The sequence below is a fragment of the Microcebus murinus genome, chromosome 8, assembly GCF_040939455.1.
Source record: "Microcebus murinus isolate Inina chromosome 8, M.murinus_Inina_mat1.0, whole genome shotgun sequence".
NCBI lineage: Eukaryota > Metazoa > Chordata > Mammalia > Primates > Cheirogaleidae > Microcebus > Microcebus murinus.
In genome coordinates this window covers 39,665,796-39,693,759 of record NC_134111.1, presented here as the reverse complement: position 1 = coordinate 39,693,759, position 27,964 = coordinate 39,665,796, and the positions used below count along the sequence as shown (strand labels likewise).

Sequence of the window (27,964 nt, the reverse complement as noted above, 5' to 3'; positions counted from 1 at the left end):
TTTTAGTAAATCACATCTCCTACATCTAGTTATTTAAATATTTTTAAGATATTGCTTTAAAGAATTAAAAAAAACATTTAAAATGAAAATTACTTTTAATTCATAACTGAAATGATAGGCCTAATTATACTAACATATTTCAGTGTGAATTATACCCTGAATATTATCATCCTTTTTTAATTTTTGTTTTTACCTAAAAGTGGCAAAATATTTAAGGTGGCTTTACATTAGGAAAAAAAATAAAATAAAATTACTTGAAACTGTAATGAATTATTAAGGAAAGATTATGAAAGCATAGCCTTGATAGCATTCTTAGGCATCTTGCTTAAGATATTTAGATGATTTATAAAGAGTCTTCCAAATATGGAGACTTGTTTCAAAAGGGATAGTTTTCTTAAAGTGTTAATTTCTGTTGTGTATAAGGCAATATGTTACCTAAAGAAAAAGTTGTCCTACGCCTTTATCCACATTATTATAAAATTATGAATAATAAAATCTGAATTATAGTCGTGAGATTTGCAGCATTTTCGGAAAATCTTCTTAAACAACATGTAAATAAATTTTGAGCAAATTATTTACTCTGTGAACCTGCTTCTTTAACCCTGCTTTAATTGTTCATTAAGTATATGACCAATAATTATCAGAGATATAAATCCACAAATAGATGATTTTTGTATTTATGTTCAAATATTTATTTTGAAAACTGCTTTATTTGTTGAGTTTAACATTTTTCAGAGGCTAGAGAAAACTTTTATTGTATTAAATATTTTTAAAGGCTTCATCATCATCATTCAGTCTACTGATGTTTATGGCATGTCATTCATTTTCCTGGGGGGACATTTTAGCTTTCTCTGATTTGTAGTTCTCGTTTGTTTTTTCTGAATCAGAATTTTATAATTTATAAATTATATATTTAAAATTTATTAAATTTTATAAATTTATAATTTATAATTATTCTCTAACTGAATAATTTTTAACAAATATTAACAAATTTCTTTAGTAACCTTCTATTTAACATCTGGTGCTTTATAATTTAGGAAGTTAAACTAAGCATTGGATAAAAAAGCTTTTTTTGTTTTTTTAATTTAAAAATGCTAACTCTCACAGTTTATTTTTAGGGTAGTATTAACTGCACATTTAACTGCAACTGATTTAAATCCAAGAATTTCAAGAAGAGGGGTGATATTCAATGTTATCAGATGATAAATAAGTTAAAGACTAAGAATTGTTCATTTGAGAGGTTCATTAGTGACTGATACAAGAAACCGTTTATTTCTAATGACTTTGTTAGGGTTGTGAGGCTTTCTCCACCCCCTTGAGTTAAGAAGTGAGGGTAGATTTCATCATTAATTCAGGTAGAGGGTACCAGTGAAAGAATAGTTCAAGTACATACTGGTTGTGGGATTGGAATGAAGTTAGGCCAGGAAAGGGTGATGTATTTAAAGAAAGTGGAGAGATCAATGGACTTGTCGGATATATAAATTGGTGTAATGAGATGACATGGTAAGAGCCAAAAGAATAGAATGTTGTGATTAGAGAGGGAGATTATATTATGGATTGTTTCAGAGGTGAAGCATAGCAGGTATTTATATGTTATGTAATATACACGTTATATTTTTTTTTCTCAAAAATTTTTGGAAGTCCAGAGGATTTGTATTCTTTCCCACTGTGTCACAATCAGCAGAAATGTCAAAACCTTTTAACTGATCTCCCTCTCCCTTCGTTCTGGCCATTATCGTTTCCACTGAAACTTGTCCTGGATCCCCAGTTTATTCTGATTAAAGCACTACTCTGTTCCTTTTATTTCTCTACTTGAAGATGTTTGGTGGCTTCCCATTTCCTTAAAGATCAAATCCACACTCTCATTTCCTTTTAGATCAAATCCAGATTTTCTAATTTAGCATTCAAGATCCCTCCTCAGTTTGGCTTCAACATAACCATATGCTCTACTCAATGTGGACTACATCCCCCACCTTGAATATACATTTTGATTCCATACTTACATTTATATCATTCCTTTTACCTAGAATGCTCTTTTTCCTTTTCACACTTCTAAAAAATTTCTTCCAAAGCTCCTCTGTAATGCTTTGTCCACATATAATCATCTCTGTGAGGCTTTGCCTAATAATCCTAATTGAAAGAAATTCTCTTTCCCTAATAATTTGGTAATACTTAATTTTTATTACTCCTGTGTTACTGATAACATATATTTTCTTGTATTTTGGATATTTGCTTTAATATACATCTTCTTAACTGTACTCAGCAAGTATTTTTTGGTAATCGTAAATACCTCAGAAAGTGCTAAATTAATTAGTATTTTTAGTTTTCTTATGTTCAAATTGAAATAAGTATGTTAATACATGAGTATTCATAACTGAACAATAGGAAACAAGGTAGATAGGAAAGAACATAAGTTTTAGAACCATTAGGGTTCAAGTACTGATGTCACTGTGACATCAGTTATGTGACTCTCAGCAAGTCAGCCTCTTTGTACCTCAATATCTTCATCTATAAAATGATGCATTACCTATATTTAAAATGATCATCATTAGATTTAAATACAATGTTGGTTAACCTGTCTTCTTTCTTACTCATATAACTTAAGGCTTGCTCCTTTACAGATAAACCAAGGGTCATGAAATCAGCCATAAAGATCAGGGATAAATCTCAAACATCCAAATTTACTCGCTTATAAATTGTGGCCCTTTTGTCTGCAAGTTTTAATAACTGTATTTCTACTTTATATATTACATATATTAATGATAATTTTATTGACTTGTGTAAGTTTTAGCAAGGAGGCCAATTAGACCTATTGATATAAAGTCCTTTTATTTGGGGAAAAGGGGTCAGACTTAACTAGAATCCCAACATCTTAAAAGGCCAGAATGAACTTTAAAATACTTTAGATTGTACTACGTTGCCCTTATATTAATATAACAGAACAGAGAACTAAGGCCTAGAAAGTTTGAGGGGAGGTATTAGGCATAATAATTAAGAATATGGACTTGTTTAAGTCTGTGCTCTGCTATTTATATAGCTGTTGTGATCGTGAGTCAATTACTTAGTCTTTTTTTTTTTTTTTTTTTTTGAGATGGAGTCTCACTCTGTTGCCCAGGCTCACTGTAACCTCAAACTCCTGGGCTCAAGCAATCCTTCTGCCTCAGCCTACCAAGTAGCTGGGACTACAGGCATGAGCCACCATGCACGGCTAATTTTTTCTATATATTTTTAGTTGGCCAATTAATTTGTTTCTTTTTTAGTAGAGACAGGGTCTTGCTCTTGCTCAGGCTGGTTTCGAACTCCTGACCTTGAGCCATCCTCCTGCCTTGGCCTCCCAGAGTGCTAGGATTATAGGCATGAGCCACCGCACCCGGCCAAATTACTTAGTCTTAAGGTCCAGTTTTTTTTCTTCTCTAAAGTAGGGATAATATTATATCTCAGGAATGTTATAAGTATTAAATGAAATAATGCTTTATATTAAATGAAATAAATGCTTTATAAGCACTTAGCGCAGAGGATGGGCTCATATTTAGGTTATTTTCTCATCATACTCATAATTATCTGTAAAGTTATTGCCTAAAATTACATAGTGTGAGAACTTGGACTCACCTGGGTTTTCATTTATACTGTCATAATTTTTATTATTCTGTGTTGTGATCATGTTCTACTTGATTAAAACTCTCTAAACAGCATTTATAGAGAGTATAATAAAATACTTTGTAGATTTTTCTTCTCAAATCTCTCAGTTCCTTTTCTTCTCTGAGGGTATTTATGTAGGTTCATTTATGTGCAGTTTTGTTTATATGTAATTTCATTACTACAATGGGTATATTTTATTTTCAAGTATTCCTATTTAATATTTTACTATATATTTAACAATCTGTTACAAGGCAACCTTTAAATAAAGTGGCCTTTTCTGTTTTCATTAAATTTCCTTTTTTTCTCCTTGGTAATTTTATTATGAATATTACTTAAATATTATAGAGAGATAAATCTCCACCAATAGAAACAATTAACTTAATCATTGTGATTTAGAAGAAATTACTATATAATCTTACATTGTACACACTGTTAGAAATATTGGTGTTGGATAATAAATTTAAAATGTCAATTAGATACCTATGCATAGGTAATATAACCAAGTATAGTAATGACTAATAGTTGTCCCCCAATATTGATTTTCTCTTCTCCTTTTTATCCCTGCTCATTGGGAATAAAAATATCATTTCCCCAGTCTCCCTTGCAGCTAGATGTAGTCATGTAACTAAGTTTTGGTTAGAGATAGGTAAGCACAAGTAGCATACACAACTTTTGGAAAGCATCCTAAAAGGGATAAATGCACACTTTCTTTTATCCCCCTTCCTCCTTGCTGGCTGAATTGTGGGCTGGATAATTGGACTATGAGTGGAAATCACATACTGAGAATAGGCAGAGCATTAAGATAGAAAGTCTCTAGTAAACATGACATCACACTGCCTGCACTGGCCTGCCTACATCTAGACTTCTTTGATGTGATAGAGTAAACTTCTATCTTGTAAAAGCCATTAGCTTTTGGGCTTTCTGTCACTCATGGTCTAAACTAATTCTGATACACCAAGACAGTTTGACAAAGAAAGTTTATGCCATTGTTAAAATGTATTTTTTTTACATTTCATTTATTTGAACTCTGCTGTCTCTTCTGATGGTTTGAGTTTTAGGAGAAGAATAGAAAAGGAAGTAATTCATTCTCTTTAGGAAAGGGGACCAGGGAATCTTTACAGAGGAGTGAGACATCTGGGTTAGATTTTAGAAGTATAAATTAGAAGAGAATCTAGGAAGAAGAAATGGGCATATAGATTTGAAAGAATATACATTCAGAGACATGCATTGTTGAAATATAAAATTTGAGAAAGTAAATGAGCCTAATGATTAGCTTTTACAGAAATTTATAAACTGAGAAGTTTGGTAAGTGCTAGGTAACTAGTGATGAGTACTTTTAATATTAATAATTTTAATATTGTTTATGGTCTTTCCTTTTTTTTTAGATAGAGTCTGGCTGTGTTGTATGGGCTAGAGTGCAGTGGTGTCATCATAGCTCACCACAATCTCAAACACCTGGGCTCAAATGATCCTCCTGCCTTAGCCTCCCAAGTACCCGGAACTACAGCATGTGCTATCACACTTGGCTAATTTATTTTTATTTTTACTTTTTGTAGTGACGTAGTCTGGCTATTGCCCAGGCTGGTCTCGAACTCCTGGCTTTAAGCGATTCTCCCAACTTGGCCTCCAAAAGTGTTGGATTACAGGTGTGAGCCACTGTGCCTGGCTTCCATTAATTATTTTTAATAAATATATTTTGATACAAGTGTTAAGGAACAAAGAACAAAACTAATATTTATTCACTGCTTTTTATGGTACTAGGTGCTTTCTCTTTGAACATTTTACAACTTCAGAAGACATATTGTTACATTTTATAGATGACGAAACTAAGCCTCAGAAAGTTCAATTGTCTTTCCCAATGTGTTCTAAATGGTAGTAGAATCATTATTTGAAGAGTAAAAAAATCAGCCATTTTCAGACAAGTCTACTATACATTACCTGACTTTTATTTTTCTACTTTTCTAATACCAAAACTAGGGTTATAGTCAATTTTAAAATATCTTTGGTAAAATATAATAACAGTGATCAAGCCAGAAGTAAAAGTCTACATAGGAATTTACATATTTCATGCTTACTGATAAATCTAAAAAAGTTAAAGTTTTTAATGTTAACTTAGTAAAGTTATAAACTGTCTAAACATTTTGCTTTCTAGATTCTGAATATTTTGAATAATATCTTCAAAAGTAGTATGTAACAGCTATTTAAAATACTTCATATAGATCAATCCACTTTTCCATTGCTATTTGTAAATGTCTATTCGGATAAAATAAACCCTCCATTTACATTTATTGTATCTCCCTCAAAAGTTACACTGTTTAACATTTAACAATTAATGGAGCTAAAAGAATGGCACGGTGTTCTCTGTATGAGTGGCTGCAAATATAAATAACGCCAGGCCTGCAGATTCAAGTTAAATTTCTTTTGAACATGTGAAAATGTGCATTGTTAATTTCAGTCACTTGATTTAAAGATAATTTCTTATTTGTCTAAAATTCTAAATGAGCTACTATTTAATAAATCTGCCCTTAACAAAAAAGAAACTTTAACAGATTTGGGAATGATTATAGAAGCATGAGAGAAATATAAAATAAAAATCAGTTTTCTACTTTGGTTTGATGTTTTCTTATAACCAGCATAGAATCTAGCACCTAAACTAAGTAAATATTTTCTGAATATGCCGACTTAGAATTTAACTGGTTAGTAAATTGTTCTTTTTCCGTCATACTTTGTAGAGTACCAGTGCATTACCAGTACTGGTACCAATTACCAGTACCTTCTGCTGTGAGATTTACGTTTACAGAAATGTTAGTGAAGGAGTAGCTAAAATATAAGTATAATCTGTAGAAGCTGTTTAGAGATGAGAAAATTGGGGTAATACTGTGAGTTATGGGATTATGGTATTTAATCTTTTGTAATTTTTCTGTAAATATACAAGGAAAAACTGTGGAGGAAAAGGATTTTGATAAAAATGGAAAATTTTTTTGTTGTGTAGCATCAAAAGTTAACATGCCATGGATGTTTAAAAAAAAGTTTAACTAATGTGTATATATTCCTGATACTATCCTTATGTGAATACATTTTTAAATACATTTTAAAAATATTACATCAATAGGTACATTTCCATCATAAAGTAAGACAGTACATGTAAACTTTCCGACCTGGAAAGTATGCCAGTGATTTTGCAAGTAGCATATCTAAAGCTTGTACTTTTATTCTCTGATTTTCTTTCACCTTAAAAGAAACCCCCAAACTTCTGTTAATAAAATTTATGATTTTGTCTTTTTACTTATCACTGAATATTCCTGTGTCTTTTTTTTTTTTTTCAACCTTGTTTGCTTTGTATTTTCAGGATCAGTCTTACAGAAAGGAAATTTCAGAAAATGTATACACTTGGCACTAAACTCAATGTCACAGTTCATTTCAAATCTTACCTTTTCCATATAACCTTTGGATCTCAGGCAGTTGGAATTAATTTCCTCAACATTTCTGCCTTTCTAGATTTGTTGTTTCTGTTATAGCAGTGTTCTTCAACACAGGAGTCCTTGAACCTTATGTGTGCAGATATATTCTCTGCAAGGAGAAAGAGTTAAACTTTTTAATGTTAATATAAAAGAAATTAATATAAACATACTCTTAAATCTTCTACTATGCCTACCTTATAACCAATTACTACCATGTATTTTCAGGGCTATGATTATGTTTAATTATGTCAGTCTAATGAGAAAACAGCAAAAATAGATTTGATACATAAATTGTTCACTTGTATCAAGTGAAGACCTGATGACTTCAGAGTGAGCTAAATTAAAGTTTTTAGTAGTTTGAGTAAAAAGAACTGGTGGGAATATTAAATGATTTAGGGCACACTAAATAGGCATGTCAAACCCAAATGTAATTGGAAAATAATGGGGAAGTAGCAGTCAATACCATATTCATGTTTTGAGTATGATTCATTTTCACAGAAACATCATATGATACTAATTTTAAATCTGTTAGTTTTATAGCTTTTATGTGCATGTTTGTAAATTGTTTTGATATTATTTGAATAAGATCTGGAAGCAAGAGGAAGAGTTTATCCTTATCTATAGCTTGATTTTTCTATATTTCAGTAATATAATAATATAATTAATTTAAGTCAGTACAGGGGTCCACAAGACTTTTTTTCTGTCTTGATAAGGGGTCCATACATAATTTAAGTTTCAGAAACATTGTTACAGAATCCTTAAATGCCTTATGTGATGATTATGCTTGTGTGTTCAGCTGTTTGACCTATAAGACTATAAACTCCTTATAATCTAGTAAAGGTATAGCTTATATTTAATTCATCCTTACATTAGAGTCTATCACAATACCTTGTACCTAGTAGTGGCCCAGCAGATATTTATGCAATAAACTTGCCTTTGCTGATATGCTAAGTGTGATTTAAAGAGAATTAATAGGCATTTTTGCCTCTTAATGTGTCAGACTGAACTAGAATATATAAATATATAAAAGAGTATGTATTTTAACAATTTAAAATTCATATGAATTAACAAATTCCTCTTTTTAGGCCGGGCGCGTGGCTCACGCCTGTAATCCTTGTACTCTGGGAGGCCGAGGCGGGCGGATTGCTCAAGGTCAGGAGTTCAAAAGCAGCCTGAGTAAGAGCGAGACCCCGTCTCTACTATAAATAGAAAGAAATTAATTGGCCAACTGATATATATATAAAAAATTAGCCGGGCATGGTGGCGCATGCCTGTAGTCCCAGCTACTCGGGAGGCTGAGGCAGAAGGATTGCTCGAGCCCAGGAGTTTGAGGTTGCTGTGAGCTAGGCTAATGCCACGGCACTCACTCTAGCCTGGACAACAAAGTGGGACTCTGTCTCAAAAAAAAAAAAAAAAAAAAAAACAACAAATTCCTCTTTTTAAAATTAAATATCCCCTAGGATTTTGATCACTTACAGTGTTATATGAATTACCTTAATTAGATAACCAAAATTTTTCTCTGTTAGCCAAGATCTATAGGGTGGCAGCAAAAGAATGAAAAATTTCATGGGAGGCTAGAACTCAACAGGGGGAAGGTAACCTGAGTGTTTCAGGGAACAAGACAGCGCAACATTGTAAAAATGTAGTTTTTTATAGTTAGGGCAGCTTGAGAGCATAGGTTGCTCAGGGAAGAGGAGAGGCAGGAGAGACTGGAAAAAGATAGGGGCAGGTACTGAAGACACCATCTCCCACCTTATGGATATTTCCTAAAGCCACAGTGCCTATGTAACATTCCCTTTAATTTAAATGGAAGTAAAACTGGCATAAATTTAAATCCTCTAGAATAATGTAGCAAGTACATTTTCTACTTTTCCAATTCTGTTATGATGGACTTTTGTGTTATGTTCCCACAGCATACAGTTCAGCTGTCTTGCTAACTTATTTAATGTCTTCTTATTAACTACTTAAATTGAATTACCTATTTCAGAATTTCAAAGCCATTTAAATTTAGGTTCATCTTATCTATGTAAATTCATTTTCCTCTGCTTTCCAACACACATTGTTTTATAGTCAGAACACTCCTTTAGTCACCAATAAATGCTGATGATTTTGTCAGCAAGTCTTTTTCCATACATTTCCTTTTCTTGAAGTTCTACTACCTTTATTTATCCAATGCCAATTCAGTCTCAAAGTGGTCTTGAAGTCTTTTCTGACAACTCCCTTTCCTCTCAACGTTTTGATCCTTATCTATAGTCCCCCAACCCCCACCTCTCTTTTAAATTGCAGAACTTCTATTGATAGCTCTCCGTATAACATTGGTACCTGGCTGTCCCATAGGCACTTAACATGTTTAAACTTGAACTCATTTTCTTCTGATTTCCCAGAAACCTATATATTCCCTGTAATGGTCAATGATTGATTATCTACTTAGCCACCCAAGCTAGAAATATTATTTATCTTCAACTACTTCTTCACAAACTCACATCTAATCTTAATATCAAATCCTATTGATTCTCTACATGGAGTGTAATAATAAGAACTAATGTTTATGACGTGCTTACTGTGTGCCAAGTATTAGTCTAAAATTTAATCTGTAGTAACTCATTTAATCTTCTTAACTTTACAAGTTAGACACTATTATTATCCCTGTTTTACATAAGAAAGAAATTATGTCGTTGCTAACCACCATGAGGCTGTCCAGTCAAAGGGTGGGGGGAAACTTAAATATAATCAAGTCTAATTTACAGGAAATAAAACGAACAGAGGAACATGTTAAATAACACCAGGAGAATATATTTGGGGATTTCCAGACTGTGGAAATCTCTAAAAGACAAAAGACCTAGTTTCTTAAGTTAAAAATATTAAGGAAAAAATAAGATTGCCATGGGGTTGAAAGTAGGAGCAGTTACAGATTAAAAGAGATTTGAGTGTCATATCAGCCAGTTCCAATGTATGGATCTTATTTTAGTACAGATTCAAACAAACAAATAATTTAAAAATATAAGGGAAAGAAGTATGTACATTGACTTGATATTTGATGTTAAAGAATTGTTAAAAATTAATTTGTATATGATAATAATTTTGGACTGTTTGTTTACATTGAAAGCATAAAAGAATTTAAGCATCTCTATCAGAGTCTGTTCTATGTTACACAAGTAGTTTATGTCAGAGACTCATGTATCAGTGTCTAATTCCTAGTCCAGTGTTCTTTGATTGAACATTAGGTGACTTTATTTCTTTTTAATGTATTCTATTTTTTTCATATTGTTTTAGAAAGATGATCACATTTCAAGCCTATTTCTGTTAATAGTATCACCATTTCCCATATCAAGATATGAATTCTTGGTATCTCTTTAGATTGCTCTCCTTCCCCTGGCTCTAGATAACGAAAACTTAAAAGTACTTGTGATCTATCTTCAATATCTTGCATCCTTTGTTTTCCTTTCATCCCCACCACCACTCTATCAGGTCATGCTTAGATTACCGTATTAGTTTACTTACTAGTTTCTGTCTCCAGTATCATGTCTTCTCTTCTTATTCCTTGTGGATAACATTGCCACATAAACATATCTGAAATCATAATTTCTTTTTCCACACCTTTGATTATGCTATTCCCCTTTTCTGAAAGATTATTTTTCTACCTCTCCATATGTATTCAAATGTTGCACATTCTTCAAGACCTAACTCAAACCTCATTTCCTTCCAGTACTGGCCATATCTACCTAAAGGGAATGTGACTTGCAAAATACAGAGTCAGAGAGTATGTGTAATCATTTGACATCTAAACACTTGATATCCTATTCTCATAGAGTGCTGGAGCAGGAAGAAACTTTATATATCACTTATTCTAGTCACTTTACAGTTGACTAAGTGGTTTTCCTGGGTTAAATGATTAACACAGTACTTGGAGAGTTCAGGACAGAGATGTAAGTAGACTGAAGTCTCCTAACTTCTAATTTCTGTATTCCTTCTTATGTAACACACCTCCTCTCATTGTAAAGTCTGCTTAGATTCTTTTTCATGAGTACATTTATTATTTCCTCAGTTTGAGGCCAAGAATTTTGTTGCTCCCCTTAATATTGTGAAAGCAGTCGGCCTTAATTCATCCTTTATTTATTTGGTAGAGAATAATTTCTTTCAGGTAAAAGTATAAGATTTTATTTCCATTTGTACAGATATTAATGGCCAATAATTATACTGCTTTTTTAAAAGGGATAGAAAAAGTGTTTTTAATAGTTCTTGCTAGTTTACTAACTAGTAGAAAACACAATTGAAACAAATACAAAATACAATTGAAAAACTCTCTGGCTCTGTTTTTCTGCTAGGTAAATGGGTTTTATTTGTTTAAAATATTAAGAATACAGGCCCGGCGGCGCAGTGGTTCACGCCTGTAATCCTAGCACCCTGGGAGGCCGAGGCGGGTGGATCGCTCAAGGTCAGTAGTTCAAAACCAGCCTGAGCAAGAGAGAGACCCGTCTCTACTATAAATAGAAAGAAATTAATTGGCCAACTAGTATATAGAAAAAGTTAGCCGGGCATGGTGGCACATGCCTGTAGTCCCAGCTACTTGGGCGGCTGAGGCAGCAGGATTGCTTGAGCCCAGGAGTTTGAGGTTGCTGTGAGCTAGGCTGACGCCACAGCAGTCACTCTAGCCTGGACAACAGAATGAGCCTCTGTCTTAAAAAAAAAAAAAAAAAAAGAATACTGATTAGAGTACAAAACTAGAAATTTTATCAGCATTCCTTCATTGTTTTAATGTTTTCAATTTCTAAGGAAATAAATTTTTAAAAAATAATTTTGTAGGCCGGGCGCGGTGGCTCACGCCTGTAATCCTAGCTCTCTGGGAGGCCGAGGCGGGCGGATTGCTCGAGGTCAGGAGTTCGAAACCAGCCTGAGCAAGAGGGAGACCCCGTCTCTACTATAAATAGAAAGAAACTAATTGGCCAACTAATATATATAGAAAAAATTAGCCGGGCATGGTGGCGCATGCCTGTAGTCCCAGCTACTTGGGAGGCTGAGACAGAAGGATCGCTTGAGCCCAGGAGTTTGAGGTTGCTGTGAGCTAGGCTGACGCCACGGCACTCACTCTAGCCTGGGCAACAAAGTGAGACTCTGTCTCAAAAAAAAAAAAAAAAATAATAATAATTTTGTAGTACATTGTGTTAAATGTTGCCTTAGTTACTAAACCATTATTGAAAACTACCTCATACAGTCTTTTTAAATTTTAACGTTTTATGAATATATTTGATTTAAAGTAAATAGGAGCTAGGCATAGTGGCTCATGCTTGTAATCTCAGCTACTTGAGAGGCTGAGGTGGGAGGATTGCTTGAAGCCAGGGGTTCAAGACCAGTCTGGGCAATATAATATAGCGAAACCTTATCTCAAAGAAAAGAAAAAAACCAAAGAAAGAAAAAAAAATTAATCAGGTATGGTGGCACATGCTGTGGTCCCTGCTACTTGGGAGGCTGAGGTGGGAGGATTGCTTGAGCCCAAGAGTTTGAGAGTGCAGTGAGTGAGATATGATTGTGTCGCTGCACTCCAGCCTAGGTGACATAGTGAGACCTTGTCTCAAAATGAAATACATAAATAAGGCAAAAAGAATTTCAGGAAATATGTATATTTTAAAATTCTTTTGCAACAGCATGAGTAAAAATGGTACATTAGAAGGCAGCTTAAATACCTATCAGGTGAATAAAAGCATGGGCTTCATGCTTGTAGTGGGGATGTATGTATCATCTGCTGTAAATGTATTACAAAGGTGATGTCAAGGTGAAAGCAGGCTTGCAGAATGGTTGGAAATCATTGATATTCTGACTTGGAGGCTGTAAATGGCTCAGTGGCAGATGGAGTCTTTGTCAAGGAAGAAAAATGGCAGCTTTGGAGCACATAGATGTTTTGCTAGCAGCTCAGCACATAGGCTGTGACCTTCTAGTATTCAGTAGTTTTTTGCATGCTCTAATAAATTGTCCTCAGCTTTTATTCACCTAAAGTAGATAAATAGTAGTCATCACATTTCACTACAAATTGAGGCATTTCATTATAAGGAAACATAAATATGTTTTATTGTCTACTTTTTAAAGAATTAAGCTTTTAAGAGAGCATGCATTTCTTGGTATTAGAAATATTTCTCAGTTGGTTTGCAAGAATAAAAACACCTAATCGAGTTCAAATGAAAAATTTTATTTTTAGAATCACCATATAGTAAAGCCTAAAAGTGTGCTAAAATTTCTAGACCAACCCAGTCATTTGACAGATGAAGAAACTGGGGCTCAAAGATTATGATTAAGGAAAATCACTTAGCTAGTTCATGATTCTTAGATTATGACTTGTTATGCTTATAAAATATCTTTAGTTATGAAGGGAAAATTCTGTTTAAATAAAACTTCCAATATCACAGAATATACCCAATATCTTGGGTACCCAAAAAACTTCCAATGTCATGAATATACATTTATTTATAACAGCTGCATAATAAGAGTATATAATTTTAGATATTTAATTATTTACTTTTTAATTGTAGATATTTTATTGGACATAATTGAGGATTTTCATTTTAATCTACAAAGTACTCTTTTTTAGAAATATTACATTTTACATTAAAATATTAAGAGTTTTTTAGGTTGTATACTGAGATATTTTGAAAACTTGTGCATCTCTAGTGAAAATTTCCATTTTTAGAGGAATGTGTGTCCCCATGAGAGTATATTATCATATGGAATATGTTCAGTTGGACAGCTGACCTATATTGAAGAGTAATAAGTCATGGCTAAAATCAAAAGTGGAAGAATTACATAACCAAAACCTACTAAAGCACTTGACAGTTGCTAAAGTTATAGAAAGGAATTATTGTACATTACTTAAGAAAAAGATTCTTTGATTTAGAGGGTAAAGATTACTATATTCAATTAACCCTTTTGCAAGGCAGTGTCTGAAGCACAAAGGGAAATTTAACAGCACTTATACTAAAATGCCGTCTGTGCATTTTCTAAAGGTAAATTTATACAACAATTTTACTTTTTTTTTGAGACATGATCTCACTGTGGCACCCTGGGTAAGAGTGCAGAGGCGTCATTGTAGCTCACTGCAGTCTCCAATTCCTGGGCTCAAGTGATCCTTTTGCCTCAGCCTCCCGAGTAGCTGGGATTATAGGCATGCGCCACAATGCCTGCCTAATTTTTCTGTTTTTAGTAGAGAATGGGGTCTTGCTCTTGATCAGGCTGGTCTTGAACTCCTGAGCTCAAGCAATTCTCCTGACTTGGCCTCCCAGCATGCTGGGATTACAGTGTGAGCCACTGCACCCAGCATACATTTGGATTTGAGGAAGAGAAAAATATGAAAAATTAGAGCTGAAAGCTTCTAAAATCCTGAAGCTTTTTTTTTTAAAGGATAAAACTGGTCAGATCTTTATAGAGTATATAGATATGGAAAATATGAATCACATCATAAATGAAGATACTATTTCTATCAATGGATATGTTGATATGGTATTTTACCTATTATCTATTTTAATATAAAATAATACACTTGGATACTGGTTAAATGATGATCACTAAATTATTCAACAAATAATTATTAAGTGCCTAGTTACATGCACATGCTAAGGATAAGGTACTGAACAAAACAGAGACTTGGCACTCATGGGGCTAAAGGATTTTCCACAATTGTTGTTTGACAACTTCTCTACTGTCCTTAAGCCAACACCTCTCCCTGCCTGCTTTTTAGGTAAATATTTATTTACCTAAATATTTCTCAAATTCATCTTTTCTTCTCAGTTTATGATACCTAAATCTTAATATAGGTTTGTACCTTGTCTCACCTAGGCTGTCCCAGTAACCTGCTAACTAGTCTTTGCCACTGTCTTGCTATGTCCAGGTTCATCATTCTCTCAGTGATAATTTAATTGACATCACAAATCTAACTAGGTTATTTACCTGCTTAAAATCCTTTACCTAACTTCCAACTATTAGAATAAAATTTAATCTCATTTACTGGGCACATGAAATCTTCCACAGTCTGTCCCCTGCCTACATCTAAAAATATGTCTCAATCTCCCATGTTTAGTGCTCTCCAAATTTTAAACCATTTATACTTCCTTAAAGCAGGAGATCAGGGTACAGTCCTTTTGCCTTTACTCAGTGCTATTATCTCTTCCTCACATAGCTTTCACCTGTGAGTAGCTTAATTCTCCATTCTTAAAGATTTAAAGCAGACGTGTAATCTTCTACAAGAACACTCACAAGCTCTTCCTGGGTAAGTCAGGTGTACTCATGTATAATTCTATCAAAACACTGAAAACAACGAAACAAAAATATATATTTGTGTTTTCCCCACTCTGTATGTCCTATACGTTGTAAGTGTGTTAAGTGCCTATTACTTTAAGTGTATGCCCAGTAAATGTTGGAATTATCTTGACTAAGTAGTTGAAGGCCTTCTGATGAAAACAACTATCACTTTCTGTTTGTCTCTAGCTCAGAACCTGTTCAGATCATAGATTTAAATATAAAACTATAAGCTGGGCATGGTGGTACACACCTGTAATCCTAGCACTCTGGGAAGCCAAGGCAGGAGGATTGCTTGAGCTCAGGAGTTCGAGACCAGCCTGAACAAGAATGAGACCCTGTCTCTACTATAAATAGAAAGAAATTAGCCAAACAACTAAAAATAGAAAAAATGTGCCCATAGTCCCAGCTACCCAAGAGGCTGAGGCAGGAGGATCACTTGAGCCCAGGAGTTTGAGGTTGCTGTGAGCTAAACTGACGCCATGGCACTCTAGCCCAGGCAAGACAGTGAGACTCAATCTCAAAAAAAAAAAAAAAAAAAAATTAAATATAAAACTATAAAGCTTTTAGAAGAAAACATAGGGGTAAATCTACAAGACAAAACTTGGTAGAGTTCCTTTATATGACATAAAAACATGATTTGTGAAAGAAAAAAATCTGTAAATTGGACTTTATCAAAATTTAAAATATTTGCTTTACAAAACACCCTATAAAGATGATGAAAAGACAAACTAGGTTGGAAGAAAATATTTGAAAACCAATTATCTGACAAAAGACTTATGTCTAGGATATATAAAAGTTAGCAAAACTCAGTAGTAAAAATGCACACAGTCTAATTAGAGAATTGACAAAAGAGAAGAAGAACCATTTCACCAGAGAGGATATATGGATGTCAAATGAGCACTTGAAATGATGTTCAGCATCACTAGCCATCAGGGAAATGCAAAAATGACACATCACTACACACCTGTCAGAACAGTTAAAATAAAAAATAGTGACAATACCAAATTCTGGCAAGGATGTGGAGAAATTGGACTCTCATACATTACCAGTGGGAATGTAAATGATACAACCATTCTGGAAAACAGTTTGTCAATTTCTTTTTTTTAAAATTTTTTATTTCAGCATATTATGGGGGTACAAACATTAAGGTTACGTATATTGCCCTTGCCTCCCCTCCTCCCTTGAGTCAGAGAGTTTATCAATTTCTTAAAAAAAAAAAAAAAACTAAACATATATTTACCATATGACCCAGCAACTGCTCTCAGGCATTTATCCCAGAAAAACGAAAACTTATTTCCATGTGGAAACTTGTGTATGCTTTTTCATAGCAGCTTTATTTGTAATAGCCCCAAAATGGAAACAATGAAAATGTTTTATAGTAGGTGAATGGTTAAACATTATATGGTACATCCATACTGTGTAATACTACTTAGCAATAAAAAGGTATGAACTATTTGATACATGCAACAACTTGGATGGATGTCAAGGGTATTACACTGAGTAAAAAAAAGTCCTCTGGAAAGGTTATTGTATGATTCCATTTATATGATGTCTCGAAATGACAAAATTATAGAGGTAGAGAACAAATTTGGGGCTCCCGGAGGTTAGTGATAAGAGAGGCTTGGGTGTGATAGGTGTGACTATGAAGGAGTAACACAAGAGAGATCTTTGTGGTGATGGAATAGTTACATATGTTGATTGCTGTGTTGGTTACACAAATCCACACATGATAAAATAACATAGAATTACACATACACATTTGTAGTTATGTTCATGGTTTTGGTATTAACCTTACAGCATTATGTCCTAAAATAAAATAACAGAATTATGAACAAAATCTTCACTTCCCTCAAGTGGTTGCATTGGCATATTAAAGATACATATCTATCTTAGTATGTATAGCTGTAGGTCTTTCATTATAACTGCTATATAGTATTTCATTATTAAAACAGCATAATATTTCTATTCGTTCATTTTCCAATCTTTCCAGTATTTCACTATACAAATAGAATGCAGTTTACATTCTTGTTCATTGATTTCTTATGTGCATGTATGTGAACTTTTCTGGGTTAAATATCTAAAAGTGGAATTATTGTGGTATAGGCTATATGCAACTTCGACTTTACCATAGATTGCCTAATTTCTTTCTACAGGTGTTGTACCAGTTTATGCTACTGGTGCATAAAACATTTCCTGCTCTACATTTTTGGCTTTTGCTTAATTTTGCCTTCCCACCTCTCTCTATAAAACCTGCTATGAAGTCCAATAGATTTTACTTCTACAATATAATTTTTTATTTCTTACTCTACTTTGATCAGCCAAGAAGTAAAAAAAAAAATTGATTTATTTTGGCTTCCATATATGAATAGCTTTCATATTCATCTCCTCATTTATGACTCTTTTGCCATAACTTTAGTAAACAATCTGCTTCCTGCCTAAACTATCTCAATACACTGAATATTGCAGTATTCATGTTGGAAATTTCTTTCTGTTGCAGTTCTTCCTAGTTAAAACTGCCAAATCAATATTTTTTTTTTCTTTTTTCAAGACAGGGTCTTGCTCTCTTGTGTGGGCTAGAGCCCAATGGCTTCATCATAGTTCACTGCAATGTCAAACTCCTGGGCTCCAGTGATCCTCCTGCCTCAACCTCCAGAGTAGCTGGGACTACAGGCACGTGCAACCATGCCTGGCTAATTTTTCTATTTTTGTAGAGATGGGGTCTCATTCTTGCTCAGGCTAGTCTTGAACTCCTGAGCTCAAGCAATCCTCCTGTCTCAGCCTCCCAAAGTACTAGGATTACAGGCATGAGCCACCATTCCTGGCCATAAAACTGCTAGATCAGTATTTCTAATGTGTGTAGTTTGCCATTGTTTGCAGAGTTACACACATAATATGGTATTTAAGATTATTTCCAATAAGGTCTTAAACTACCTTTTCAGCCAAATATCCCTCCCACTATTTTCTGCATATGCCCTATGTGCTAGCCAAACTACATTACTTTATTTATTTATTGATTGATTCATTCAAACAATAGATATTTTACAGACTCTTATGTGGTATGGGTTGAGTATCTCTTATCTGAAATGCTTGGGACCAGAAGTATTTTGAATTTCAGATATTTCAGATTTTTGAATGTTTGCATGTACATAATGAGATATCTTGAGAGTATCTAAACATGAAATTTATTTGTTTTATATATATTTTATACACATAGCCTGAGGGTAAGTTTTTTCTATATTTTTAATAATTTTGTGTGAACCATCACATTAGGTTAGACGTGGAATTTTCCACTTGTTGTGTCATGTATGTACTCAGAAGAGTTTTGGATCTTGGAAGAAATGATTTTGCATTTTTACAATTAGAGATGCTGAACCTCCATATTAACACTTGAGTTTTATAGGTGCCAAGGCTATAAAATAAGATGTATAAAATAAATACATGATTCCTGTTATTAGGGAGCTTGTAAGCCATCTCAAGCTATTCTCAGAATACATCTAGTGTTTTTCAGCTTCTAGTCCTTAGCTTATGTTTTCCCTTCACTTGGGATGCCTCTTTTCCTAATCCTCCTACCATTTTTGCCATTGAAAGCTCTACACACTTTTCAAGGCCTATGTCAGATGTTGTCTTTTTATGAAGTTTTTTTCTGACATCCTCAGTTAATTTTGCTACCATAGTACTTTATTGAAAATGCTCTTATGATACTTAGTATGTGCCATGTATTTATCTTTTTTTAAATTGATAGATAGGATCTCACTATGTTACCCAGGCTGGTCTCAAACTTTCAAACTCCTGAGCTCAAGCAGTCCTCCCACCTCAGCCTCCCAAGTAGTTAGAAAAACAGGCACATGCCATTGCACTGAGCTATCATGTATTTGTCTTATCCTTCCAAGAAAATAATTGTCAATTTATCTGTATTATTCTTATAGCACTTAATATAATGCCTTGTATGTGATAGGCCTACTATGAATTAAAATAATTTAATTGAAGATAACATTATATTAATTATATCTAGCTTCAATTGGATCTATTTAGGAAAAAATCAATTTGAATTAGAAACAATTACATAATTTTAATATAGTGTTGTGAATTTAAAACACTACAGAAGGACTTGCTTTGATGAATACTAAACTTTATTTGCTGATAAGTATAACAGCTTTTTTGAACTTTTTTAGACTCTTAAGCAATTCCTTTTTTCTCAAGTTAGAGTGTACTCTGTGGAACCACATAACTGGTTCTATTGAGATGCCTTGCCAGCTGCTAGGTGCCTCCCCTACCTCAAAAAACAGCTCTTTGCTTGTTTTCTACCTACTATACTGGGCTTTTTCATAAATTTTATTTGAAGAAAGGATTCTTCTGCTGAAATAATTTTAAATCATTGCTAGGAGAGTATAAGTACTTCAGTTTTATGTATTTATTAATATTTTCAAAGGTTTTACAAAAACATATTATTTCTGCTTGCTTATTCCTTGTATTACCACAAATTTCAAATTAGTAATCCATATTATTGAGAGTTCAGATGATTAAGCAAAAGCTAGGCAATAGACTTTGGGTATGACAAATAAGCTTTTTATCCTTTGAGTATTCTTTTAATATGAATTTTGGGGACTTGTTAGAATATTGGAAATTACTGGAATTGGGGTATAGATAGTTAGGTACACTGAAGAATTTTCTAGATCAGGGCTTCTTTAATGTGCAAAAGATTTTGATTGAGTAGGTCTGGGCGAGGGCCTGAAATTCTGCATTTCTATTATAACAGTAATTTCTATGTTGCTGGTCTGTGGACCACACTTGGAGTAGCAAGGAGCTAGAAGACCTTCCAAAGCCTATCACTATTTTAGGTTTACATTTTTTTTCCCTGATGAAAGTAGGCTTTTGGTTTTGCATAGATATTTGTTTAAACTATTTCTCTACAGTCTGCTTTATCTTTTGTCATTTTAATAGAAATTTCTGGATTTTTTAAGGGAAATATATTGTCTATGGATTAATGATTGGTTGCTTATGTGGTTCTTTGTTTAAAATCATCTTTCAGGCCGGGCGCGGTGGCTCACGCCTGTAATCCTAGCTCTCTGGGAGGCCGAGGCGGGCGGATTGCTCAAGGTCAGGAGTTCAAAACCAGCCTGAGCAAGAGCGAGACCCCGTCTCTACTATAAATAGAAAGAAACTAATTGGCCAACTGATATATATATAAAAAATTAGCCGGGCATGGTGGCGCATGCCTGTAGTCCCAGCTACTCGGGAGGCTGAGACAGAAGGATCGCTCGAGCCCAGGAGTTTGAGGTTGCTGTGAGCTAGGCTGACGCCACGGCACTCACTCTAGCCTGGGCAACAAATCGAGACTCTGTCTCAAAAAAAAAAAAAAATAAAATCATCTTTCAAGGTTTTTAAAATAGCCTTGACAACTATTAGACTGTGGCAACTTTCAGAGAGTTTAAGTTTAATAAGGAGTATCTAATTATTTTACTTACATTTCTAACAGTATTGTAGTTCATATTGCCTTTTGTTATTTTTGCAGGATACTATTTGATGTTAGACATTAAAGTAGTATAAAAACAAAGATAGGAAACAATTTTCTGTTTGACTTTAGCTGTTTAGGTGGTATAAATACTGCTTTTTAAAAAGCTGTTATTATCATGAATTAGCAGCAATTATATACCACAGAGACTAGGCTGTTAATATTATCTGCAACACAGGTGAATTGAAAACCTAATTGAAGTAAATGGACAACCAATAGGATAGATAGCTATTTAGTTAAATAGTTTATACTCAACGGATATAAATCGATTGGGGGGGACATTAATGGTTTACTTTAAGATATATATTAATAACATCAAATACTTTCACAGTCTTGTGCTTTTGTAGAAAATCATAACTAAATCATAAATCTTCAGGAACATTCTCAGAATTACTTTTTTTCCCCCAAACATTCCATGTTTCTATGGCAGAATTACTTATTGTTAATAAATAGAAATTGACGATCAATATTTGCAGACCAAGATAGTAAAACATTTTGTGGGAAAAATTATGATTTTATCTAAGAACATTAGAATAATTTTGATATTGATAGTTATATTAGGCCCTACATTATCTCATTTAATAATTGTCAGTAGTAGAAATTGCTGAAGAAATTATGACAAGTGACCTTAAAATATATTTATGATTATTTTATTTCTTATTAAATAAGTAAGCACTCACCTTGCAATTAAAGTTTTCATATGGAATTTATGTCAAATGTTGATAAAAAAATTTTCGGACCTGATCCAACAATTTCTATAGAATTAAAGCCTCCTTTGTTTCTTCTGCTAGCATCAATTGATTTCCTTCTTTCTTTCTTTCTTTTTTTTTTTTAAGGTACATTAATAGTGCTGATAGAAGCAGAACAATTGGAATTTACATTAAAAATAAATGTGATGAATAAAAAGCAACACTCAGTAATATGAGTCTTGATTTTGCTTCATCCATAGTTCTGAAATCTAAAGGACAAAAATATTGAAAAGGTCGAGAAAAAATGAAAGAAAGAACAAACTATGCAAAAAGAAAATGACACTGGGGTCTTGGTTTAATACATATGTATTTCAGGTTGATGGTTGATTTCATTAGCAAATCTCATTGTTATGCAATGTCTGTTCTTCTGCAGCAAAATGAATATTGTAGTCTCACAGGCTCCGTGTGTATCTATTATGTTGCAGTAAATGAAAATATACACATTTGTATCTGTCTTTAATCAGTCCATTTTGTTTTTAAGGAAAAGAAAGAAAATTGAATTATGTTCTTTTGTTGTTAAATTTGTTCAAAAGCCTTTTAAATTTATATTATGGATATGTTTCCTACTTTTGTTCTCTGAAGTCAACAAATATAAGGCGGTTAATAATGTAACCACGTTAATTATCCTATAACTTTTTAAATGAACAGAATTAATCTTGATTGGTTTAAGCTGATAATTAATATGAAGTACTTAAGCATATGTTTTCTAAAATATTTTTAAATGTTAGGAGTGGTTTTTCTTATTTCAAGAAAATATGTTAAGGAAGTGTACATATTATGTCAAATCTAAAGTGATACTACCATTTGCAATAGCAAAAATTGTTATGTTGAGATTACTGAGATTTGAGCTTTCGTAAAATAGGGAATTTAGAAATAAATTTCAGTGGCTACACATTGAAAGAGTTCATTTAATGTTAATAAAGTAATAGGCTGCATGATTTTTATGTAATGAGTTCAAATATGGATCAAATTGTATTGGACACAATTGTTATTTAATTTTAGTCATTTTGAGATTTGACAATAGCTTACAAAATCTATTTGGTTTTTGGTAGTGTTTTCAAAAGTTGTCTTCACAATTGAAATTCTTTTGACAAGCTTGAATGTAGAAAAGCCTAAGGTTTGATTAAATATGGATTGATTGTATACCATGCAGAAACCATCTACATGGTAAAAAATGGCCTTCTGGTTCACTTGATGTAATCCTAATAAATATCTCAGCTTTGTTGAACAAACATGAGCTATTATAAATATTTACAGCTGTTTATTAATACATCATAATAAGTTAATTTGTACTTAGAGTGTTTGCTACATGTTGAGTATTTTGTCATTCACAGTGGGTAATATAAAAGAAGGAATTTCAAGATCTAGTAAGGGAGATCCCCAAAATAATTATAGAGTAATATAGAGGTAACTTATGTAGAGAAAGAAGATTTTATGGACCCAAATAGTCAGGGTCTGAGAAAGGGCATCCTGGAAATGATGAGACCTAAACCAATAAGGTAGAGGAAGCAATGGGAAGCCACATAAGCATAATCTGGAAGGTAGGAGGACATAAACTTAGCATCTTTGAGAGACCGAGAGGAGCATTTCTTCTTCCTCTTGTCCCTTCTCCTGCCTTCCCACTTCATTTTGCATGTATTTCTTAAGTCATAGAGATTTAATCTTTGTGGTTTCTTTCTTTTCTTTTATTTTATTTTTTCGAGACATTTGAGACAGATGTCTTGCTCTGTTTTGCCTAGGCTAGAGTGCTGTGGCATCAGCCTAGCTCACAGCAACCTCAAACGCCTGAGTTCAAGCAATCCTACTGCCTCAACCTCTGGAGTCTCTGGGACTACAGGGGCACGCCACCACGTCCTGCTAATTTTTTCTATGTTAACTCCTGCTCAGGCTAGTCTTGAATTCCTGACTCCTGACCTCAAGCGACCCTCCGTGCTGGGCCTCACAGAGTGCTAGGATTACAGGTGTGAGCCACCATGCCTGGCCAAAACAATAATTTTCTAATTTAAAATTGTTTTATTTTGGTATATGAATTTCATAGTCAAAGCTACATATGTAGTAGGAATTACACCTTAATTTTTCTATAAAAGAAACAGCACTACGTTTGCATTCCAGGTGACTATAGGATATTTAAGTTATTTAATTTGACCAAGAAATTCAGCTGGAACTGTTAAGTCTGTAGTCACAGTTTTTTGAAAATTTGCTGTCTATTTCATGTGTCATTGTAGTAAAAAGGTAGTGATTAGTGATAGCGAATTGCGTTAATGTAGTTCAATCCTGAATAAATATTCCTTTGACATGAGACATTGGATGTACATAAGGAGATCTATTCTGAGATTCTGAACCATTGGCATGGTCTTATCTTCTTGGGTGTTCTGTTGTTTTTATTGATTTTATCGTCATTCTGTTTCGTTGTGTTTTCTATTTCAGTACATTAGAATTTTATTTTGCAAACTGAGTAAATACAAACGTAATTTAAGTAGTATACTTTTAATGTCTTGACATGATTATATTGCTGTGAAAAAAGGTCCTTAAGAGCTCTTTGCATTAAAATTAAAGCTTATGGCCAGGCTCCATGGCTCACACCTGTAATTCTAGCACTGTGGGAGGCTGAGGCAGAGGATTGCTTGAGCTTAGGAGTTCCTGAGCAAGAGAGAGACCCCATTTCTACCAAAAATAGAAAAAATTAGCCAGGTGTGGGCCAGGCGCGGTGGCTCACGCTTGTAATCCTAGCACTCTGGGAGGCCGAGGCGGGCTGATTGCTCAAGGTCAGGAGTTCGAAACCAGCCTGAGCAAGAGCGAGACCCCCGTCTCTACTATAAATAGAAAGAAATTAATTGGCCAACTAATATATATAGAAAAAAAATAGCCGGGCATGGTGGCACATGCCTGTAGTCCCAGCTACTCGGGAGGCTGAGGCAGAAGGATTACTTGAGCCCAGGAGTTTGAGGTTGCTGTGAGCTAGGCTGACCCCACGGCACTCACTATAGCCTGGGCAACAAGCGAGACTCTCTCTCAAAAAAAAAAAAAAAAAAAATTAGCCAGGTGTGGTGGTGGACACCTGTAGTCCTAGCTACCCAGGAGGCTGAGGCGGGAGGATCTCTTGAACCCAGGAGTTTGAGGTTGCAGTGAGCTATGATGACACCCCTGCACTCTACCCAGGGTGATGGAGTGAGACTCTGTCTCAAAAAAAAAAAAAAATTAAAGCTTACTATGTTTATAATTGTTAGGATGTAGATGCATGACCTTAGTAAAGACAGAATTTTTAAGGTAAATGAAAATTTTGCAGATTTTAAAAATCACCTGGATATTTTTTAAATAGTGTATTGGTTTCTTATTTTGATGGAGTTGGGGATTTTGTTTGTTTGTTTTATACTCATGGTTAATTTAAATCAACCCTCATTAAACTATATTAGAAATTGCAGAGGGCAAAAAACCCCAGAAATTTGGGTGAAAATTAAGGACAAGGAAACTTCGTTTTCAAGCTAACAATGTTTTTTTTCTAAAGTGCTCACAAGCAAATATTTTGTTTTCTTTTTGAAGTACCAGTTTAAAATGAGGTAGGGAATAGCTTCAAGTTATGTAAACTTTTTGATTTATGTGATTTAGCATTTTTTCAAAGGCTGCCACATAAATTATAAAGCAGTCTTATTTTGCAGGAAGTTGTAGTAAAAATAGACTATGCTTTGACTATTTTCATTTTGGTATTTTGTAACTCAGAAATTTATCTACCTTCTTGAAGCAGCTGAAATTTAAAGGCTTTATATTTAGCAGGTTTTTGAACAGATATTTTTATTTTTTAAAATCTTATTAGCATTGTCTTCTTTTCACAATTTATTTGCAGAACTAACTTTTGAAACCTGCTTAAACTGTTAGTTTTCAAGCATTCCTGATTGTAAACTGTGAGTTCATGCTTCTAAGGAATAAACTCTCCTTTGAAAAGGAAGAAAATAAGACAGCAGTCTTCTCTTTATTGTCTGTTTTGATGTTAATAAAATGAAGAAAAGAACGATTACTTGAAACATCAACCTTACCTGGCTTAGTTTATCACGTGAGCAGTCACGGTTACTGGTGATCTAAGTGCTCCACCTGCCTTTCAGTTTGTTTACCAGGAAATCAAGATGTGTAAACTGCAGGAAGTACTATTTGACCCTCTCCGACAGTATCTCATTACAATAATTGCTAATCTCTGAATAAGACAGCCATGTTTTGTGAGTAACTGAGAGAGAGAGGTTGTGTTAGGTAGATTTTAGGTGTTTCAACAAATAGAGCATTATAAATGCTTACTTGGATTATGTTTTCATGATAGCTTTTGATAAAAGACATATGCTGACCTTTGGGGTCAGCAAAGCTAGGACACAATAGTTGGTATTCTTTCATGCCTTTCAACTGAAAAATATCACGGCTTGTTGTTTTGGAGTGCTGTCACTGCTCTGAATCGAAAGGATAATGGCTACTTCCTGATTAAACCCACTCTCCACAGTAAGCTGTTAATGTTATACTGTATGTGTTTTTCTCCTGTAAATGCGAGAGTATTTGGTGTTTTCTTTACTTTTTATCATTGTATTTTCATAAATATATCTCTTATAAATATATCCTGAAGTTGAAGTTTACCATTTGAGTAGAAACTACTGTTTTAAGTTTAGAGGATTTTTTTTTTAAATGAAAAAGTATTTCTGTTTGGTATTTTAAATCCAACCATCTCATATACTTACTGTAGATTTTGGTTGAAGAAATTAGCTTTGTTAAAAGACATTGAAATAATAAAGCATATTAAGCTGCTACTTTCTTGCTACTTTAAGCAAAATTTTAAAAATAACTTATGCAGCAAATCAGATTAATTTTTTTAAAAGACTACTTGGATAAACTCTTATTTTGATTTAATACATTTCATAATTCTATTATATATTGTCAAAATATGTTGACAGTTGTTTTAATCATTAAATTAAATTATTGTTCTTAAATAGTTAAGAGATCCTTATGATATAAAAACAATGTTGAGTATTCAGAATATAAGAAGGGAATAATGAGCTTCTTAGTTTTAATCCTCCAACTGGCAATCACTCCATCTGTGGTCTTGGGACAATCATTTAAACTGCTTACCTCAATTTTCTTGTCTACTACACAGATGAGTGCTTAGGTAAAATGTTTGTGTGTCGTTTGTTTATTTATGATAGTACAAACTATAAAGAAAATGAATTTCACAAGTATTTTATAAAATGGAGAACTGACTCTGCAAATAGGAAAACATTATCAGTCACAATAGAAATAATAGAAAAATTTTATAGCTTTAAAATAAACACCAATACATTGGCCTTTTAATTTGAACAGAACTGTTAGTTTTTCTCAATCCTTTATATAATATTACCATAGGAATATACACATTATTAGATACATGACTAAAATGAGAAGTAGAAAGCTTAAAGTTGATTTAGTAAAGAGTCACAAATATACTTACAATTATTTAACTTTTTCTCAAAAGTCTTATTTATGAAAATGAAATTGTTCAAAGTGGAGGAAAGAATGTGTGTTTATATTATGGGTATATAATTATAGACCTAAATATAAAAGATGTTTAATTTTTAAACTCTAGTACTAGGCATTTTGGTTATATAAAAGAAAACATAATATTAAAAACTGAAAGCAGGTACTGAAGAAGGTTATAGAACCTAACATCTAGAAATATTTTTAAATATTCAGGATAATGTAAATAGAATCCCATTTTTGTTGAGAGAATTAAGGTACTTTTGCAAAATGCTTGTCAAGGTTATTTTAGGTAACTCAGTAATTTTTATTATGAAAAATTCTAAGAAGATTCTAAAGATTATGTTTAGAGAATATTCTAGCTTAGTTATCAGTAAGAATTATAATAGTGCCTCTTTTAATTTATAACAAGTAATAGATGTCATTTATCGAATGTTTACTATGTACAAACCTCTGTGCTAATTCTATCATTTAAAATTTATGATAATCACATGAGGTGCTGATACTATTATTATTTCCATTTTTATTGATAAGGAAATAGTTGTAGAGAATTTAGATAATTCGATCAAGGTCCTTTAGCCAGTAACTGCCAGAGCCAGACCGAAAACACTAACAGAATACAGAACTCAGTCTCCAGTGTCATACCCTAAACATTGTGTTTGTATTTTGGAGATATTAAAGGTGCTTACACCTTTGATTTAGATGGTCTTATTTTTTCATCAATTTATCAAATATTACAGACTGCTTGCTAAGAATTCGGCACTTTAAGGAAGTACAGGCAATGACATTAGAAAACAAAATAAAATCCCTTGTCTCAAGAAACTTTAGTGTCTGATGGA

General features: G+C 33.3%; 1 protein-coding gene across 23 annotated transcripts in view; it reads left to right on the top strand.

Annotated features, from left to right (window-relative positions):
* BAZ2B (bromodomain adjacent to zinc finger domain 2B) overlaps positions 1 to 27,964 on the top strand; it is a 248,145-nt gene that overhangs the window by 51,425 nt on the left and 168,756 nt on the right. The window contains exon 1 of one of the 23 annotated variants that reach the window (XM_012745208.3): positions 20,610 to 26,123. The exons of the other annotated variants lie outside the window; for them this stretch is intronic. The gene's annotated coding sequence lies outside the window, so the exon portion shown is untranslated. Of the gene's footprint in view, positions 1 to 20,609; positions 26,124 to 27,964 lie in introns of those variants that run through there. 23 annotated transcript variants of the gene reach the window in all.